This window comes from Hippopotamus amphibius, chromosome 9, assembly GCF_030028045.1.
Source record: "Hippopotamus amphibius kiboko isolate mHipAmp2 chromosome 9, mHipAmp2.hap2, whole genome shotgun sequence".
Taxonomy (NCBI): Eukaryota; Metazoa; Chordata; class Mammalia; order Artiodactyla; family Hippopotamidae; genus Hippopotamus; species Hippopotamus amphibius.
Window position 1 is genome coordinate 87,257,300 of NC_080194.1, and position 20,743 is coordinate 87,278,042.

Genomic DNA, 20,743 nt, shown 5'->3' on the forward strand with positions numbered 1-20,743 from the left:
TTAGCTTGACTAAGATTCCTTGTCTCTGGAAGCCAGATGTTTCTTTTAGGCCACCCACCTAATTCCTATTTCCTGTCTAAAGAGTACATCAGTACCCAACCAGTTCAATACCGAGGTCAGTAAGTACTCAAGCCATCCCTGGCTCAAGCAGACAGCTTACCCAGACCCCCAGGTTCTCCAGGCTGACTCACTTCTCACTCATAGAGGGGAGATGATCCCTTAATTATTGCACTTGACCAAACTGTCACCTGCAGTGAAAAACAATAGGCAGCATACATACTCATGGAAATAGTAATATATTCCCTCAAAATAGTAAGGCCTTGGACTTCCCTGGTGGCACAGTGGTTAAGTATCCACCTGCCAACGCAGGAGACACAGGTTCTATCCCTGGTCCAGGAAGAGCCCACATGCCGTGGATCAGCTAAGCCCACGCACCACAGCTACTGAAGCCCGCACGCCCTAGAGCCCATGCACCACAACTACTGATCCTGCATGCTCTAGGGCCCGTGTGCCACAACTACTGAGCCCTCATGCTGCAACTACTGAAGCCCATGCGCCTAGAGCCCATGCTCTGCAACAAGAGAAGCCACCGCAATGAGAAGCCCACGCACTGCAACGCAGAGTAGCTGCATGCCGTAACGAGAGAAAGCCCGTGCATAGCAGTGAAGACCCCATGCAGCCAAAAATAAAAAAATAAAAAAAATAGTAAGACCTTGATTCAATTAAGTACAAAACAAATTTGTTGAGCTTTCCAATTCCTTGAAGTTTGCTGGCAGATGCATGCTCGTGGCCTCGGCATCCCATCTGCTCTGTGCAATGATTTTCTGTGACCAAGGACTTATTTGTGCAGGGAAAGAGACGAGAGGTCAAGTATGTAATCCTCCAAGTGGGTGAAGCTCCCGGTGCAACCAAAGTTAAATTATATCTTTCATGTAGCTAAGACAATCTCAACTTTTAGAAACACTTACAGCTAATAAAGGATTTTTTTAAATGTTCTCAACTTCCAGGATACCAGCTGTTAAATTTGCCACATCTAATACCGTGAATTCAATTAAAAGGTGACCTAATTAATCAGATATCTCATTCTTTTTTCTGGATCTGCACTAGACTGGGGCAAACTTAGATAGAATCCAACTTCTATTTTTCTTGGTTGGAGAGTCTAGTCGTATGAAGAGGCCACTGGTGCCACTAAACAAAATGGAGGAATTCTTTTAGGGTGTATTTGCAAAACAGACGGTGTTTTGTAATGTGGTTGTAGGCAGAAATACAGAAACTTTTACTGTGCTCCCTGAAGAGGCACCTGCTCAGTGCCAACTTCTTCGTGGATGATTTGGGGCAGCTTGAGCCTGCCTGAAGCTGACAGCTATCCTGAGAACAAAGGGAAAACCGGTAACTCTGCGTCTTTGTTCTCTAGTAGGAGAAAAATAAGGATAAGGAAGTCAATGACTGTACCTTCTATGTACCAGGCACTTAGACGTTAAGCCTCATGACAAATGGTGAAGTTGGTATTGTGAGGAGCCTTCCTGGACCTGGGTGGACTCTACCCTGACAGGTCGGCTGTCCTGGATTGGGACAACTTCTGTGGTTGTCCCAATACAGGGGCTGGTTGTGGAGGCTGTGACCAAAGTCTGCATCAGTCAAAGGAGCATATTGAGTAGTCAAAGCATAAGCCTAGAACCATGGGCAGCATCTCAGCCAATGGCCTCCAAACTCCATCCTCTCTAGAAACCCAGGGAGAAGTGGCCCCTAAATCACTGGGTGTGGTCCTGGAGACCCGAGGTGCCTTCCAGGTTGGAATGGGACTTCTTGGCAAGAGAGAGCATCCCCCATGAGCAGAGCCCCTCATCAGGAGCAGGAGGGTATGAGGATGGGGTGGATAAATACAAAATACAGAACAGACAAGAGTCTGGGCCCCCCTGTGGCCAACGATGGGAGATGCTTCTAGAGCAACCAGAATCCCCTGAGTTCACATCCTGCAGCCCCTCCCCCATTATTACCTGTTAATCGAGACTTTGATTTCTGATATGGTGACCTTCTCTGCTACCAGTGGCCAATAAGATCCTTACAGATTTAATCCCACTTTTTATTGATGATCAGAGGCCAAACAAATGTGGGGGAGCATTTGAGGAGCAGCTAAGAGCCACACAAGCCAAGGAGGGGGCAGTGGTGGTATTTTAGTAAAAGTTAAATAAAAACCAAGTGCTGGCCAAATACTGTTGCCCCAGTGGGTCCTTGCAGGAGCTAGAACATGGGCGCTGGTTTTCAGCTGGAAGTCATTTCAGCTGGAAGTTTCCCCCACTGGAAGTCATTTCCCCATTTGGAGCTTTAGTTTTTTTCACCTCCAAAGAGGAGGTGATGAACGCACACACAAGGAGGCTGAGAAAGAGAGATGGGCCATTTATAAAGTGTTCCTCGGAAGCAACTAAAAGTGAGAAATAGTGTCCGTGGCAACAGAGGATCTTGAGACCATCCTGTCCACTCCTCCTTAGGACCAGACAAGGTTGTACCTTTGAAGGAATCTTTCTTGTTCTTATAGAACTTAAGGAAGGGGTATTCAACAATGTTTCTTTTTCGCCTAATAGCCCCTCTGCTTGGAAAGTCCTTCCAACCGGCCCAAACTCATGCCATGTTTTCTGCACCGGGTAGAGTTGGTCACTCTTTTCTGTATAACAAAATCATTTATTCCATCACATGCAACAAGGGATTCTGGCTACTTTTGGTCACCAAGGCCAGTTAGACAGGCTTGCAAGGAGCTCGGGGCAGTTCAGTCCAACAAGCACTTCTCTGAAGTCTCTGGCGGCTCTGGCCTCCTCCCTGTGAAGCTGAAGGAGCACAGCGAGAGGCCTGTCAATACCCATAAACCCTAATGGCCCGACCCATTTCCTTCAAAGGAAATGAATCTAATGGAGAAAGATGTATTGATCATAAAGACCCACTTTCACAATCAGTCTCCTAGCGGTGAACCCTTTCCGTTGGCTGGGGCTAATGGCCTGTCTGAGAGCCATGCATCTACCAATCAATGGGATAGAAGGCCTGCCGGGAGGCCGGGGACGCTACCACCAAAGGGCCCACCAACGGGAAGGAAAATCTGTGGGCTTTTCTATAAAGCTAATCAGAGAAGGAAAAAAAAAATTGCTGAGCTGTCTGGGGAGCTGCAGAAGGCCTTCCCGTGGAAGCACTTCAACCCGCGGCGAAGCCCTTCTTTCTCTCCTATCAACAAGGCGCTACTTCCCAGCCCGTAAAGAGCCTATTAGGCCGCTCTCCTCAGGGGGCGGTTAGAGGAAAAATGCTGCTTTGGTCCCCCGATGTTTTTATGTGGGGGGGGGCCCAGCGGCCTGTGTGGAGAGGCCTTGTTTTGTTCTTGCTAAGGAGGGGCTGGGGCTCTGGCCTCTGCCGTAGGGAAGCAGCCGTTCATAATGGGGACACCAGCCATTAGACCATGGGTGGCGACGTAAGAAAATACACTTCTCTTTGCCTCTGTTATAAGTCTCCCTGGGATCTAGACAAGTCCTTTCCTCCCCCTAAGATCAGTGAGTTTTTGCAGGGAGGCACACAGGAGTGTGTGCCTCATAAAAGGAGCGCATTCTTGGGAGCCCGTCTCTTACTCATTGTGGGACTGCGGACGAGTTAATTATCCCAGTCTCTTCGATGGGGCTAACAATATCTGCCCTGCAGGATACAATAATGATTAATGTCAATATCAGATCATGTATTTAAAGAGCTCGGCACAACGCCTGGCATATACTAAGTACTTAAAAATAACATCTACACAGACACCTATGCATGTTATCTAACAATCTTTGCAGTTTTTCCAGAATAAATATCTGTAAGTCTCACGCTAATAGGGATATTTCAAGACTGGGCATCAGAAGACCCAGGTCCTTTCTCTGCTAAAACCATCTACAACCACCTGAGACGGTCTTGAGGTGTGTGTGAGATTTGGGGGAAGACAGAAGAGCTTTCCAGATAAGGCAGCAACACAAGAAAAGGCGCAGAGGGAAAACCAGCCCAGTGATGTGTGGCTGTTGTAGAGAAAGTCTACTGGAGAGCTTTCACCGAGGGGGGAACACAGCCCAGACCAAGAGGCAGGCAGGGGAGTTCAGGTTCCATCAGGAAGGAAGCTGGGAGTCACTGAGAGGCCCTGAGCAGGGGAGGGACAGAGTTTCCGCTCACCGAAGGAATCCACGGGGAAGAGGGACAGCCAGCCCCGATCTGAGTGCCCATGGTCATCAGGCACTGGGGAGAGACTGGCCAGGGTTCCCTTCCTCCTCTGAGACCCTACTACTGGTGCTCCATGTGGGACCTTTCTTCCCCACACCACAGAGTAATACCAGCTGAACCACTTCTCAAGGGAATGGGATACACGTGTCCGAAGTTCCATCCACTGTACATGCTGAACTGTTATTATTCCCAGAGAAACAGAGGATCGGAAGCTGCCTCTGTTTTGCCCAAGGACACACAGCAAGCTGGGGACCCAGGGATCCTGGAATCAGATGACAGTCACGAATGTAGTAGTAACACTTGGCCCAGTCCCCTGCCTGTAATAGGTGCTCAACGACAATGGCCAAGATTTACATTTTGATGAGTACCTCCTCCCTCCTCTCTGGAACTTTATTGTTCCTACATGCTTTCATATACTTTTCCTCTTCTGATAGAGACCTGAGGTTGGAATGCATATCTGTGCTCTTAACTAGCCGCTTGGTTCAGTTTCACAGGCATCCGTCTCTGACTCCGTCAGTCAAGAAGATTCTGTTTCTAGGTCACGGGTTCTATAGAAAACTGTGGAAATCAGGCACCCCTGGAGGGGCAGTGTCTGTTGTGCAGAGTCTCTGAGTCCCTGCAGAGGAAAGACCAGCTGGTTTCGGGGCTCAGGTGTCCACTGCATAAAAGAGGAGTGCTGTGGAGGGTGGGGGTGGGGTGGGGTGTTACTACAAAGCCACAGGGAGCCCCCAGACACCTTTCAGGCTCTGAGGTATCCGGAAGGCAGGAAAGCTCCTGCAGCAAAGACACAGGAAGCCAAGAAGTGACTGCCCTCAGGGAGGCAGGACTTGCCCGGGGAGAAGAAGATGGAGCTCACTGATAAACACGACGGTGGTGCTGAAACTTTTCTCAAGACTTTCATGTAATCACTCCTGGGTCCTCTTAACAGCCCTGAAAGGCAGAGCATCCTTGTTCTTTTCATTTCACAGGTGAGAAGGAGGCAACAGAAAGGTTAAAACACTTGTTCAGCTTACACAGCAGCGTACGGCAGAGAGGTGACTCGAACTCTTGGACCGCTTTTTCTTGTCCGGAGCTCTTAGGTACAACTGGGTCCATGAGGTTAATCTCAGCCACAACGATTGGCAAGTGGGATTTAATACATACAGAGGGAACACCACCACCCCCAACCACCCCCACCCAAAAGGATCTAGGAGAAACAGATGAAAAGGAGGAGTCATTCCAGGTTGCAGAGACTAATTTTTTTTCTCCTCCCATTTCCACCTCCTCCCTCTCCAAGCCACTAGAATCTGCTAAAAATACTTAAACACGGATAATTTTTTGTCCTTCTGAAATGGTTTCAGCCCAAAGCTTCATAAGAGGCTCTGACTCACAGCATTTGTGGGTCAGAGAAAAGTACAGACCAAACAGAGCCACTGTCGCCATACACCGTCGCCACGTATCTCTTCACACATGTGATTTTCTTAGCTAAGATGTAGTGAGTGTTTACTAGGAGCCGGGCAATGTACTAAACATTTTAAATAGAAATGATCTCATTCAATCCCTAGCTCTTTTGAGGTAGGTGCCTTTGTTTCTCTCACCGAACAGGTGGGAAAGGTGAGGCTTAGAGAGATTGTAGCATGTGGCCGGGAAGAGGAAGGTGTGGTATTCATGTGTGTGCTCAGCTGCTGGGCCACACATCCTTGGAACAGATGGACATCAGGACCAACATGGCCACCCTGTTTCTGGGTCACAGGAAGGTGAAGTGCAGTGATGATCTTCCATGGGAACTTGCTACAAAACACGGCGGCACTGCTTTCTCAGTCCAACTCATGACCGTTCATCTGTTTCTTCATTCACTTGATTAAACATTCCTTCACCAGCATGTTTTGTGTCCAGCTCTGTGGCCAGACACTGTGCTAAGGGCCGTGAATATAAAGATAGGAAACCATGGCCCCTGCCCTTAACAAGGACCCTATGGCCGCCCTATGACCACTTCAACAAGCAGATATCAGAAAGAGGAGGAAGCCAACATGAACGGAGCACCTGGTATGTGCTGTGTGTTTGCAGGTATCAGCTTATATGATCCGTAAGCCAGTTTGGTGGCGTGGGTATTACTGCCTCCATCTTACACGCGATGAAACTGTGGTGTAGAAAGATTAAGAACATTGTCCAAGGCATGCATAAGTTAGTGACCGTTCTGGGATCAAAATGGGTCTTATTTTCAAACTCATGTTCTGGTCAGTACCCCTCTTCCCCGCCCCACCCCCATGCCTCTCCCTCCACTGAATGATGGAGGTCAGTTTCCAAAGGAATACATGGATAAGTAAAAATAAGCCCTGGAGTTGAAGAATTTAAGCTGAGGGTCTTCGACCGGGAGGATGGGTTATTATCATAGGATTCTTAGGTGGACTTTTGAAGGAGGATGTAAGGCAAAGGACACCACTGAGTCTTATGTGTGGACCAAAGTACCACAGCCAATCCCATTTTGCTGGCCACATATTTCAAGCTGTATTTGTGGCTGGAGAGGGTGTGGAGAAAAGGGAACCCTCCTACACTGTAGATGGGAATGTAAGTTTGTGCAGCCACTGTGGAAAACAGTATGGAGGCTCCTTAGAAAACTAAAAATATCCAGCAATCCCACTCCTGGGCATATATCTGGACAAAACTAGAATTCAAAAAGATACATGCACCCCTATGTTCATAGCAGCACTATTCACAACAGCCAAGACATGGAAACAACCTAAATGTCCACTGACAAATGAATGGATAAAGAAGATGCGGTACATATATGCAATGGAACACGACTCGGCCATAAAATAATGAAATAATGCCATTTGCAGCAACATGGATGGACCTAGAGGTTAACATACTAACTGAAGTAAATCAGAAAGAGAAAGGAATACCACATGATATCACATATGTAGAATCTAACACATGACACAAATAAACCTATCTATAAAACAGAAACAGAATCACGGACAGAGAGAACAGAGTTGTGGTTGCCAAGAGGTAGGGGTTTGGGGGAGGGATGGAGTGGGAGGTTGGGACTAGCAGATGCAAACTTATATATGGAATGGGTAAACAACAAGGTCCTATTGTATAGCACAGAAAACTATATTCAATATCCTATGATAAACCATAACAGAAAAGAATTTAAAAATTGTGTATATACGTATAACTGAATCACTTTTCTCTACAGCAGTAGTTAATACAACATTGTAAATCAACTGTACTTCAATAAAAAAATAAGAATAGGAAATTAAAAAAGAAAAGACATTGAAGTTGTATTAGGGTGATGGATTATGAGTAATTTTTTCTTTTGTAGTAATTTTTCTTTACTATATTGTTACATTGTTGGTTTAATTTAAAAAGTTAAAATAGAGAATATGAGAAAAGCAAATAAAATCAATTTTATTTCCTAAAAAAAAAAAGTAATTTACACTAAAAAAAAATTTAAGAAAAATTTAAAAAGAGGTATTTGTGGAGACAAATCCAAGCTGGCAACAGAACTGGACAGTCTTGGAGTTCACTGTGTGAGTGACAACCAGTGTAGTTGTACCCGTGATAGGAAGGGGCAAAAAGAGGTGTCCATAAGGGCTGCAGGGGTTCAGAGCAAAGAGGTTTGCTAGTTTAGACATCTGCTGCCACTCAGGGCTCAATATAAAGCTTTCCCATCCTATTATTCCAGACTGTCACCTCCAAGAACACGTACAAACTCCTTATCATATACCCTACATCTTCCATGGCCTCAGTCTTCAGCTTCACCCTCTAGCATGCTGTTCCCTGGCTCTTATCTCACACTCCAAACCTTCCTCCTGTGTGTTCCTGTTTCTGCGAGGCCAACCCTACCCTCAGTTACCTGGCTGCTTCCTACCTGTGCTTTAACCCTCCACATGGTTCTGTCTCCTTTGCAAGCTGTCCCTGACTGGTCTGGGCACCCGGAACACCCTGTATGTGGCTGTACCCCAGTGCCTTCTGCATTACATTTAAATGATCTGTCTTGTGCACTAGACTGTGAGCTACATGAAGCCCGAGACCATTTCTTGTGTTCTTTGTAGTCCTAATAGATGGTATAGTAATTGGCCCTGAGTAAGTGTTAAATAAATTTCTTTAAAAAGTGAACCTCATGAAGATGTTAAAGGTCTCACTATCCAGTGCGGCAGATGGACTGTATGGTGACACCCTAGTAATCTCTGCCTTCTGGTATTCACTCCGGTGTATAATCCTCTCCTACAAAGCGTAGGTGAGACCCATGACTTGCTTCTGTGCCGTAGAATGTGGCAAAGGTGATGGATGTCACTTCTGTGGTTCCATTGTGATACACATGCAAGACTCTAAATCAGGGATCTCCAATCTTTTTGGCACCAGGGACCAGTTTCACGGAAGATGATTTTTCCATGGATGGGGGGCAGGGGGGCGGATGGTTCAGGCAGTAATGAGGGTGACGGAGGGGCAGCAGATGAAGCTTCACTTGCTCGCTTGCCCACCGCTCACCTCCTGCTATGCAGCCCAGTTCCTAACAGGCCGCGGACCGGTACCAGTCCACAGCCTGGAGGCTTGGGACCCCTGCTCTAAATGACACACTGCCCTGCCGGCCTTGAAGCAGCAGCATTTGTGACCTGCCTATGGGGAGAGCCACGTGGCAGGGAAATGTGGGGGGCCTCTAAGACCAGAGAATAGCTCCTTAGCCAACATCCAGCAAAAAGCTGGGCCCTCAGTCCTACGACTCAAAGGAAATGGATTCTGCCAGCAACCTGAATGAGGTTGGAGGTGGATCCTAGTTCAGCGGCCAGATGACAATGCAGCTCAGTCAACAGCTTAAAAGCAACCAGACTCTGAGCAAAGAGCACAGCTAAGCCTGATCCTGGCCTACAGAAACTGGGAGGTAATAAATGTGTGTGTTTTAAGTCACTAAGTTTCTAGTGTTGCGTAATAAAAATGAAGAGATGTCCAGCTTTTCAGGAAAGGGAAAATAGGCAGGAAAGTAGCATCGATTGAGCATTGGCCAGTATAACCTGGTGAAACCAACCTCAGCATTAAGGAGGCACCTTGGTATTTAACACAGGAGATGGGAGGCCTCCGTCCCAGAACCAGTTGAACCTGGCTGATCTGAGTTCTTCGTCATGAATGCATCCCATCTCATTCCTGCCACCATTCAAATCTGACTTAGGCTGTTCCATGGCCAAGAGTCATAGATTGGTACTTAAGGGAGGAGGTAAACGGAGCGGCCAGAACACAGACTCGGAGTCAGAGTGGAGCTGGAATCTGCGGCTGCTCTTCTTAAGATGCGAAACCCCAGGTAAATGACCTAACCTCCCTGAGCTCAGTCACCCAGGTAACCAAGGCCAATTCCAGGGCTCTGTTACTGTTATGTGAAATAGCAGGAAGAAGTGGCAAGTTCAAGGTCTATGTTGCCTTCCTACCCCCACTGCCCTCCCCCACTTTCCCCAGCTCTAAGGTTAAGGCCGCTTTGGGATTCTCCTGGACACAACAGTTCTTGGCTGATGTCTGGGAGGTTTATGCTGCAGCTGAAATCCCAGGAAATTCTACCTCGCCTGTTCCAACATCGCAAGGCTGCTGAGAGATCAGGCCAATTTCCTGAAATGACTTACTGCTTCCCCTTTCATGGAGCACTTTCTACATCATAAATGGGACTTTACCAAACACGCCGGGAAGTGAGAGTGGTCCCAATTCCCGTCCCCCAGACCATCGTCCCTTTGCCATGTCATGCAGTCCCCTGGGCCTTGGCCCCCAGAGCTCAGGGAATCAGGGAATGTCTGGGAGGGACAGAAAGCACACTGCCACCCTGGGTAGCCTGGGGACCCTGAGGAAACTTCACTCAAAGGAGGGGCTGGGTTTTGCTTTGTTTTTTATAAATAAATAAGGTCTTGTTTTCCCATTAGGCTTCTGAGAGCTTTGAGCCCTTCCAGCTCACAAGCCCTCCTCCCTCAATGCCTTAGGAGGGAAGGAAACAGAGACCAGAAGGCAATTATTAATTTTACCTTATAGATAGAGAAATACAGCCCATGCATCCAGTATCCCACTGCCTGTACTATCTGGATTTATCAGATGTCTACTAATACCTGGGACTGCGTCAGGCACCCCTAAGTGTGATACTCTGTGTGTGTGTGTGTGTGTGTGTGTGTGTGTGTGTGTGCGCGCGCGCGCGCGTGCGTGCGTGTCTTTGTCCATGATTTCAGATTCTGCTAACAGTACGTATTAAGATACGATGTTTAGCAAAAATAAGTAAGTGGGACCTAATGAAACTTCAAAGCTTCTGCACAGCAAAGGAAACTATCAGCAAGACGAAAAGACAGCCCTCAGAATGGGAGAAAATATTTGCAAACGAATCAACAGACAAAGGATTAATCTCCAAAATATATAAACAGTTCATCCAGCTCAATATCAAAAAAACAAACAACCCAATCAAAAAATGGGCAGAAGACCTAAATAGGCATTTCTCCAAAGAAGACATACGGATGGCCAAGAGGCACATGAAAAGCTGCTCAACATCACTAATGATTAGAGAAATGCAAATCAAAACTACAGTAAGAAAAAAAAAATGGTACTGATGAACCCAGTGACAAGAATAAGGATGCAGATGCAGAAAATGGACTGGAGAACACGAGGTTGGGGGAGCTGGGGGCAAGGGGGAAGCTGGGACGAAGTGAGAGAGTAGCATAGACATATATATACTACCAACTGTAAAATAGATAGCCAGTGGGAAGTTGCTGTATAACAAAGGGAGATCAACTCGATGATGGGTGATGCCTTAGAGGGCCGGTACGGGGAGGGTCGGGGGAGCCATGGGAGTGGAGGGAATATGGGGATATGTGTATAAATACAGCTGATTGACTTTGGTGTACCTCAAAAACTGGTTCAAGAGTGTAAAGCAATTATATTCCAATAAAGAGCTTAAAAAAAAAAAACAACTACACTGAGGTATCACCTCACACAGGTTAGAATGGGCATCATCAGAAAATCTACAAACAGTAAATGCTGGAGAGGGTGTGGAGAAAAGGGAACGCTCTTGCGCTGCTGGTGGGAATGTAAATTGATACAGCCACTATGGAGAACAGTACGGAGGTTCCTTGCAAAACTAAAAATAGAGTTACCATATGACCCAGCAATCCCACTGCGGGGCATATAGCCAGAGAACACCATAATTCAAAAAGACACATGCACCCCAATGTTCATTGGAGCACAATTTACAATAGCCAGGACATGGAAGCAACCTAAATGTCCATCAACAGATGAATGGATAAAAAAGATGTGGTACATATATACAATGGAATATTACTCAGCTGTAAAAAGCAATGAAACTGGGACATTTGTAGAGACATGGGTGGACCTAGAGACTGTCATACAGAGTGAAGTGAGTCAGAGAGAAACAAATATCGTATATTAACACATATATGCAGAATATAGAAAAATGGTACAAATCAACCCGTTTGCAAGGCAGAAATAGAGACACAGCTGTAGAGAACAAACACATGGACACCAAGTGGGGAAAGCAGGAAGGGTTGGGGGGGGAATGAATTGGGAGATTGGGATACCAAATTGTACACTCTAAATATATGCAGTTTATTGTATGTTAAATGCATCTCAATAAAAGTTCTTAAAAAAAAAAAGATCAACAGAAGACATACAAGAAAAAAAAAAAAGATATGATGTTTAGGATGCTCACAGAATTTCAGGCCTTCGAGATCAATCCTCTGATGTTACAGATGAAGAACTAAGACCCGCCGAGGCAAATGACAAGCACAGGAAGCCAGGCTTCCTGAGTCCCCAAACTGTGCTCTTGGCATATAGCTAGGCTGTGGCTCTGCCTTTTTTGCTGAGAGTGTGCTGCTGTATTTCCTTTTGATCTAGCGCCACTTCTTGAGCCCCTGGGCCGGTGCTAATTTGCTGAGAGGCTCTGGGACCCCCTTCATAGGGAGCAGCACCGAGTGGGGACCCCTCCGTTTGCCTCGGGCCCCTCATTGTGGTCTTGGCTGGGCAGCCCTCCCGCCCCGGGGCCTGCTTTCTTCTTTGACCTCCTCCCCCAGCTGCCCCCGGCCTTACCCCAGCCCTCCACACTGGGGCGCTACAGCCTTTGGGAACAGCTAGAACCATCCTTGGTGTGAAGGTAGCAGAGTCTGCAAAGAGCCCACCGTGTGCCCCTTTCCTAGGGATGCGGGAACTGGACACTGGAAATGAATGGGCTGCCTCGGGGAGGGGGCAGGGAAAGGAGGAAGTGTCACAGAACAAGCTTATTTAACTCTCAGGGCAGGTCTTTGAGGTGTCTTACAAGATGAGGAAGCTGAGGCTTAGAGAGGGAGGCACAGTTACTAGGCTTAAGCTTACGAACATGAAAGAGCTTAAGAATCCAGTCCAGTCACTGGCTCCAGTGAGTGAGACATGATCCTACACTTCCGAGGCACCAAGAGGACCTGGCTCAGCTCTAGGTAGTTCTGTGTGACTTTCAAGGCCAAAAGCTCTTAAGAGTCTTTCATGCAGTTTTTTTTCACTGCCACATTCAAATCTCCGCCCCCCCCCCGCCCCCCCCAGTGACTGCAGTGGGCCTTGATTCATCTCAGGACCACACGGTAATCTTATGCTGAAATGCGGGGTCTGATTCCTTCCATACAAATTAACTGACCTTCTTCCTTAACCAGCTCCCAAGGTGCCCTGCAACACCTGTGTCCTGTGCCCAGCACCGCCGAGGTAACAGGGACAGGGGGTGCTGCAGTGTTTGGATACAAATGACCTCCGAAGTTAGCTCTGAACCCCAGGAAACAAGACAATCAAATTAACCAGTGAGTAAGAAAACCAAAGCACATTATAATTAACTACCTATGTTTGGCCCAGGTTTGTCTTTAGCCACAAGGTTTACAAAAGTGCCTTCTAGGGACTTCCCTGGTGACACAGTGGTTAAGTCTCTGTGTTCCCAATGCAGGGGGCCAGGGTTCGATCCCTGGTCAGGGAACTAGATCTCACATGTATGCTGCAACTAAGACTTTGCATGCCACAACTAAGGAGCCAGAGAGCTGCAACTAAGGATCCTGCCTGCTGCAACTAAGACCCAGTACAACCAAATAAAATATATATTTTTTAAATTAAAGAAGTGCTTTCTGCTCTGCTCCCTATTTTCTAAATATAAATCCCGTCTTACAATCGTCGCACCTTGAGCCCCAGTTGACAAAGGCTAAGTTGACACCGTCCCCAGCTCAGAAGAGGATCCTAGATGAGTCACTTCCCCCTGCCTGCTTGGCCCTGGGATGATAAGCCTCCCTCTAGGGGTGGGAGGGAGAGAGAAGAGCTGAGGGCTTTACTCAGAGCAGAGAGCACACCGGTCTCTGCAGACCCATTTTTGCTGACATCAGAAGCTTTTTGGAAGCTGGAGGGGCAAAGCCCCTTCAAACGGTGCCAGACCATCACTCTGAGTGGTCGCACTCTCTAGCTCAAGCTGCCTCCCCTGTGGGAAATTGAAAAGCTGAGCGGAGCAAGGGGCTGCACGTTCCTCGGACTTGTGTATTAAACTGCATTCGTGGTGCTGTGCGGCGCGAGGTGACAGGGGTATTAACTTCATTCAATGTGCTTCAGAGCTCTGGGGCTTCACTGAAAGTCCTATTCGCCACTGGAATGTGAAGGCAGAGTCTAACTTCTCTATTTCATAGGGCAGGGAACTGAGGCTTAGCAAAGAAAAGCGACTTCCCTAAGGTCACAGTGAGTTGGTGCAGAGCCAGCTTGGAACCCAGGACTCACACGTGCTCGCCATGGACCCATTCCACCGCTCCAGCCCATGTCTCCTTTCCACCCCTTTCACTGTCTGTCCTGCGTCCCTGGGAGAAGGACTGCACTGGTGGGACAGCTCACTGTCACTGTGTGACCCTGGGCAAGTCCCTAACCTTCCTGGGACCGTTGGAAAATGGAAAGGGCTTAGATCGGTCTCAAAGTCCCCTTCCAGTTCTGATAGCCTGTGAGTTATGTGTCCTGTGAATTCTCTTCCCTTCCATACACCGAGGGGAGGAAGCTGGGCTGTTTCTTTACCCTTAGATGACAATGAGGGGAAAACACAAGCCAGGTGTGGGCTGCTCATGAAGAGTGGCCTGCAGGGGAGGGCAGGAGGGGTCGTGGAGAATCCTCAGTGGGAACTGACACCAGATACCAAAGCAGGAGTCATGCCTACAAATACCCAAAGCAACAGAAAGCTGCCACTTCACACTGCAGCCCTCTCTACAGGTGGCAGCCTCAAGCCTCACTGTGCTTCATCCCAGCGGGAAAGGACCTATTCGCTCTCTAAGCCATTCATGCTCTGTCTGCCCCCTTCAGCTGCCCTCCCAGATGCAACACAGGTTGGGTTCCTCCGACTGTTGTTCTGTGTTCAGTAGTTGAGACCCAAAGAGAATGATGCTATAGGCAAATGAGATGCCACTTTTAGCTTATCAGGAAGACAATATCCTAGAGGAGAAGAGAGAAGGCTAAAAGGCCCATCTCTGTTTCTGGAGTGGCAGCCACATGCTAGAAAAGCAGCCTCCATCATTCCGCGGAAAAGACTTCTTTCGCCCTGCAGTTTGCCTTTCTTAGCGATCGAGCGTAAATTTGGAATTCCCCTCACTAGCATCCGTAAAACCATTTCATGGGAACTGTGCTGGCCAATATTCTAGCCACTAGCCACATGCAAAATAAAACTAAAAATTCAGTTTCCTCATCACACTAGCCACATTTAAGGTGCTGGTGGCTACCACGTGGGCTGTGCAGTTCTGAACTTTCTCATCACCACAGAGCGTCCGAGTGAACAGTGATGACCTAGGGTGTAAGCTCCCCAAGAGCAGGGACTTGGCCTTATTCATTTCTAGATCTCAGGTTCCAGTGAAGTGCCTGACATATACTTGGCACTTAATTTATTGAAAGCATGTATTGAATTCATGGTTAGGCAAGTTTGATACAGAAGAGAGTACAGTAGTGCCAGTAATTCAAAATTACACGGCATACTCACTCATTCCAAGAACCTCTGATTTCCTCTAGTGTTCATTCTCTAAGAGGCTTCTGAGCCCCCACTGGTGCTTCCCTAGCCTGGGTGCTAAGAGGGATATGAAAAACAACAAGGGAATTCCCTGGCAGTCCAGTGATCAAGATTCCGGGCTTTCACTGCCAGGGGCCCAGGTCGGATCCCTGGTCAGGGAACTCAGATCCTGCAAGCCACGCAGTGTGGCCAGAAAAATAAAAACAACACACCACCAGCACCAAGAGAAAGTCAGTAAATGCACCGGAAGGAGCAGAGAACTGGGAAGGAGAAGACCCAAGCTCTAGTCCAGATTCCAGTCACAGGAGCAAGTGGGGGTGAGTCAATCAGCCCCTTTGACTCTCTCTTGTAAGCTATAAGATGAGGATAATAATACTCTCCCCAAGGAGCTATTTATATGACCTAACTGGGATAACATAACAGAAAGTACTTTGGAAACTATAAGGAGTTTGTGTCATTGACCTTGCCCTTAAGGTGCGTTTGAGTCCCACTGCCATGACCCTTAAGAATATTTTACCTTATTCAACTGCTGTCCCTACCTTGGGATCACTACATCAATCCATCGTGCACACATCCAAGGAACTCTTTCAGCTGAAATACCACTATTATCATGCCCCAGTGCCCCAAAGACTAAAATGGCTCCTTACTGCCTGTAAGATCAAGACCAGTCTCCATCTTCTAATACTTGATAGCATCGTGTGCCCCATTTGCTTAGGAAGTTCCTATTTCATGATTATCAGATAGGATGTTCCTGAGATGAGAACACATGTGCCCCTGCCCCACCTGTGCCTTTGCTTCTCCCACCTCTTCAAACTGCACCTGCTCCCTTAGTTCACCATGTCTGTAACTCTAGGCCCCAGTCACCCAGGTGTTCTTAGTGCCTCTCCTATCTTATACACGATAAGTTCTCCTGCACCGGCTTGTTCTGATGGCTTCCTGTGTCTGAGCTCCTCCACGGCACTGGACCACACTCAAAGGAGGGGGCGGTTCTTACGCAGCACTAGGTTGCTTAGGGGAACCTAAGGATGGGGATGGGGTGGTTGGCCCTGTAGGCCTGGGTGCAAATAGGGCCAGATAGACTGGGGACAGGGTAAGCCCAAGGAGAAGATTAGGCTTGAAAGGATAGTCTGACCAGCTTTGTACAGGTTGACTATGCTTTTCCTTCCACGGACTCCATGTGTTAGTGTACGCATTTCAAATACCTTATGTTTATTAAGTAATAATAATAAAAATTTCATTCCCCATATTGTTATACTTTAGGTTGGTATCATTTCAGCCCAAAGGAACAGAATTTTAGTTAAATGAGGCTTTCCTCCAGAAAGCTGACTCCTTTTGGTTTCAGTGAATGGTCTCACCCTGGATCAAACCTCTATGACCCCCAGTATTCATCTAGAGGCTTCTCACACTGATCTAGGAGAAGGTATAGCAGTGAGGGATGTGACGTGGAGCCCAGTGACTTAAAATGGCATTCTAGGGGACTTCCCTGGTGGCACAGTGGTTAAGAATCTGCCTGCCAATGCAGGGGACACGGGTTCTATCCCTGGTCCGGGAAGATCTCACATGCTGCAGAGCAACTAAGCCCATGTGCCACGATTGAGCCGGCGCTCTAGAGCCTACAAGTCACAACTACTGAGCCCACGTGCTGCAACTACTGAAGCCGCTCGCCTAGAGCCCGTGCTCCACAACCAGAGAAGCGCACCGCAATGAAGAGCAGCCCCTGCTCTCCGCAACTAGAGAAAGCCTGCACACAGCAAGGAAGACCAAACACAGCCAAATATTAAAAATAGAGATAAAAATAATTAAAAAAAAAAAAAAGAAGTCTTTTTAAAAAATGGCATTCTAGGGAAAAGTGGAGCACTGTGATTAGCCAAGATCACCCCGGAAGGTGAGCCCAGCCTCCCAACCCACTGCAGAAGGCAGGGGTGTGTGGCCCCAGACCTCACCCTCTTTATAGTAAACACCTTCCTCCCTGGGGAGAACAGGGTTGCAGCCAGGCAGCCACTGCTTGTGTGAGGCCTAAGCCAGCGCAACAGTTCTGGCTGAGTATGAACAGAGCACCTGATTAAAACACCTAATCGTAGGGAAGGCTAGACCAGGAGGGGGGCTTTGTTGGTGTCCCTGAAGCCAGCTGCCAGCCAGGCTGCCAGCTTCTCCCACATCAGCCACAACTGATCTCAGACTGGAGTGAACCTCCAAGTGGACATATGCACTAGAGGGTTGGGAGGGCAGAGGGGAGCCCTCCAAGAGGGGAGAAGGCATGCCTCATCGCTTCTAAGCTCCTGGGGCTGTGGAGGACAATCTCCGAAGGAGCATCCAGGCATCCTTCTGAAAAACTACAGGGGGAGATGCTCCTAGCACAGGAGAATTGGCATTTCACTTTCTGGGGATGCTAGCTGCCTCATCTAAGGAAAGGGACACCTAATTCGTAGGATAATTATGAAACAAATTGTAGCAAGGTGTAACTAAAAAGTTCTTTCCTCTTGGCTGAGCATTGCAATAATAGACTATATGCTTTCCCAAAAAGCCAGAGGCAGAGGAGTGCTCTGAACAGCAGTGGCCCGGACTTCCCTGGTGGCGCAGTGGTTAAGAATCCACCTGCCGATGTCCAAGGGGACATGGGTTCCATCCCTGGTCTGGGAAGAACCTGCATGCTGCAGAGCAGCTAAGCCCGTGCACCACAACTACTGAGCCTGTGCTCTAGAGCCCTCGAGCTACAACTGCTGAGCCTGAGTGCCACAACTACTGAAGCCCACGCACCTAGAGTCCGTGCTCCACAAGAAGAGAAGCCACCACAATGAGAAGCCATGCACTGCAACAAAGAGTAGCCCCAGCTCATTGCAACTAGAGGAAGCCTGGGTGCAGCAACGAAGACCCAAAACAGCCAATAAATAAATATAAAACAAACAAACAAATAGAAAAACATCAGTGGCCCAAAACCTGGGCACAAAACAGAGCTCTTCCTGCCGACCTGCAGGTGTTTATCCCTCTTGCCAGGCACCAAAATACTGATATCCATTCAACTCTACCCCAATCATCACACTGTCAGTGCTTAATATACCTTTTTCAGTGACACGGATAATAAAATTAGTTTCTATGATGTCTTTCCTCCTAGAATTTCAAAGCGTTGTTCACAGGTGTCTATTACTCACTGCAGCCTTCCCGAGATAAGAGGGGTGAATATTTGAATCTTACTGGTGGAGAACGAGGGCTCTGTGTTCCAGTGACTTGCCCCCAGTCCCCTAGGATGGCAGAGGTAGAGCTTGGACTAACACGTCAAAATGCAAGCGTCAAGTTCATCATCTTGAAGCCCGCTAGGTTAGCCTTCAAAACATTGTTAGAAGTGAACACTACTAGGTGGAACTGAGGCAGAGTCTAGATTTCAGCTTTTCTGGAATCACTTCTCTCACCTCCTTTGGGGAAAAGGCTTCTTCTGTCTCTTTTACACAATAAAAGGATGGGACGTGTCCCTGTACCTCATGAAGGGTGATGCTGTTAGTTGAGTGTCCGTAGTTCACATAGCACTGGCTGAGTGGAGGTCTCTGTAGCTTTGGGGGTTTAGGTCAAAAGCACAACTACACAATATGTGGGTGTAACTAAGGGTATATTGTGCCCATGAGGGGAGAAAACACCTTGTCCCAACCAGCCTGAGCAATAACATGCCAAACGGGAGGCCCTGCCACAGAACCCCATCTCAGCAATGGGCATTGGTACTGGCAAACCTGTTCCTTTAGCAGCCAAGGTGGTCTTTGATGGAGGGATGGGAGTTGCACTAATAAACACACTGAATACGGGGTCAGAGGATCTGGCTTTGAGCTTGGTTCTGCTATTTATTAACTGCGATTTAGGGAAGACCTCTCTGGACATTGATATCTCATCTGTAAAAGTGGAATGATAACCATTAACGCCACAAAGCTATTGTTAGAAGTAAAAGACAGTGTGGCTTAGTGGTTAAACCCATGGCCTCAACAGAAAGACCTGGATTTGAATCCTGTTCCACCACCCACTAGTAAATTACTCTCAGGTAATTTACTGAATATAGCAAACCCCTAACTTTTCTCATCTGATACCAGGGAATGGCAATCACACTTAGTGTTGTTTGGAGGTTCCCATTGACAGTGCCTGGTGCACAGTGAGTACTTAATAAACATTCCCTGTTAGTATTACAGATAAAAGATAAAATGCACAATGCAATTTCAATCAATGGTGGTTATTTTCTAGGCTTTGGGCAAGTGTTGTCAACATGTGCACTGCTTTGCATATAGTAAATGCATGGTAAGTGTCTGCTGCATGTAATTACGGCATCCGTATAAGCAGCAGCTTCACTCCGGAATTCAGCTCAGAGATTAGTATCATTTGCAATAACGACATTCCAGGCTGCCAGCCCTACAAAGCAGACTGACTAAAGATAGGCTGTCCATGATTCAGCTGCCTCTCGGGGGAGAGTTTCTGGTGACAGCGAAAGCCACAAGAGATTCGACCTGAGTAATTTCTATGTGTCAGCAGAAGCCTCTTCCTCTCCCAGGGAGGATAAACCAAGTGCCTAGTGTATAGTTTGGGGCATGCACCGTGCAGAGAACACTCTGGGACCAGGAGACTGCACAGCTGGCCTGGGCTATCTCAGCAGCAGAGACCTTCTCCGTGTAAGAGCAGCCAACGCTGGGGGCTCTCCCCACCCCCTTCCTTCCACGTGCTCCATCCCTCACTGACCGCCAAGAGGCTTGTTAGGCGGCAAATCAGTATTAAGCACTGGTGTGTGCAAGTGACCCAGGCTACGGGGCATGGTGCGGGGCTGCTCTTCCCCGCCTCCAGCCAACTGCTGACCTGCAGGGTGGGAGCCCAGAGCTGCCCTTGCTGTTTTTCAGCCCGATGAATTTCATCACTTTTCATGCACTGTGGGAGAGCCTCTACCTTTTCTCATTTGCCACAACTTATTTCTTCAAGCGCGAGGAAGGTATTTTTTTGTCTTGCAGGATCCGGGGACTAACTGCACAGGTACCCTCTTCCCAGTTCCTGTCAGTGCCTCATGTGCCACTCCCTGTAGTAACCTCTTTACCTGCATCCTGTCATTCAATCCTCACAACAGTTACATCATTATTATGCCGTCTAATCCTCACAAAAATCAGTGTAGGATCACCATCCCCAAAGTTAGATAAATCGAGGCTTAAAGATGCTAAGGAGCTTGTCCAAGGCCCTAGGAGGATCTCGAATTGTAGAGTTAGGATTTTTTTTTTTTCCTAGGCACACCACACAGCATGCAAGACTCTAGTTCCCTGTGCTCCCTGCAGTGGAAGCACGGGGTCTCAACCGCTGGACAGTCAGGGAAATCCCTAGAGTCAGGATTTGAAGGCAGGCAGTCTGCCCGCCTCCCCCTCCACTCCTGGGAGGTAAAGCCCAAGCTTTGGCAGACTCCCTTCGTTCTTTCCAGATTGAATAGCTCTAATATTTTCATTGTGTCTCTATAAAGAACACTTTCCAACCCCTCAATCAGGCCAGTGCCCTTCTCTGGAGCTTTTCCAGCCTTGGTTTTTAATCTCT

General features: G+C 47.7%; 1 protein-coding gene and 1 long non-coding RNA gene across 4 annotated transcripts in view; one reads left to right on the forward strand and one right to left on the reverse strand.

The window, feature by feature from the left end:
• The window catches only part of UBASH3B (ubiquitin associated and SH3 domain containing B), a 143,388-nt gene that overhangs the window by 40,342 nt on the left and 82,303 nt on the right, over positions 1-20,743 (reverse strand). The window lies entirely within an intron of this gene.
• Positions 9,300-20,743, forward strand: part of LOC130829459 (uncharacterized) — a 35,890-nt gene continuing 24,446 nt past the window's right edge. Inside the window, exon 1 of the long non-coding RNA XR_009047529.1 lies at positions 9,300-9,499. This is a non-coding gene — a long non-coding RNA (uncharacterized LOC130829459). The remainder of the gene's footprint in view (positions 9,500-20,743) is intronic.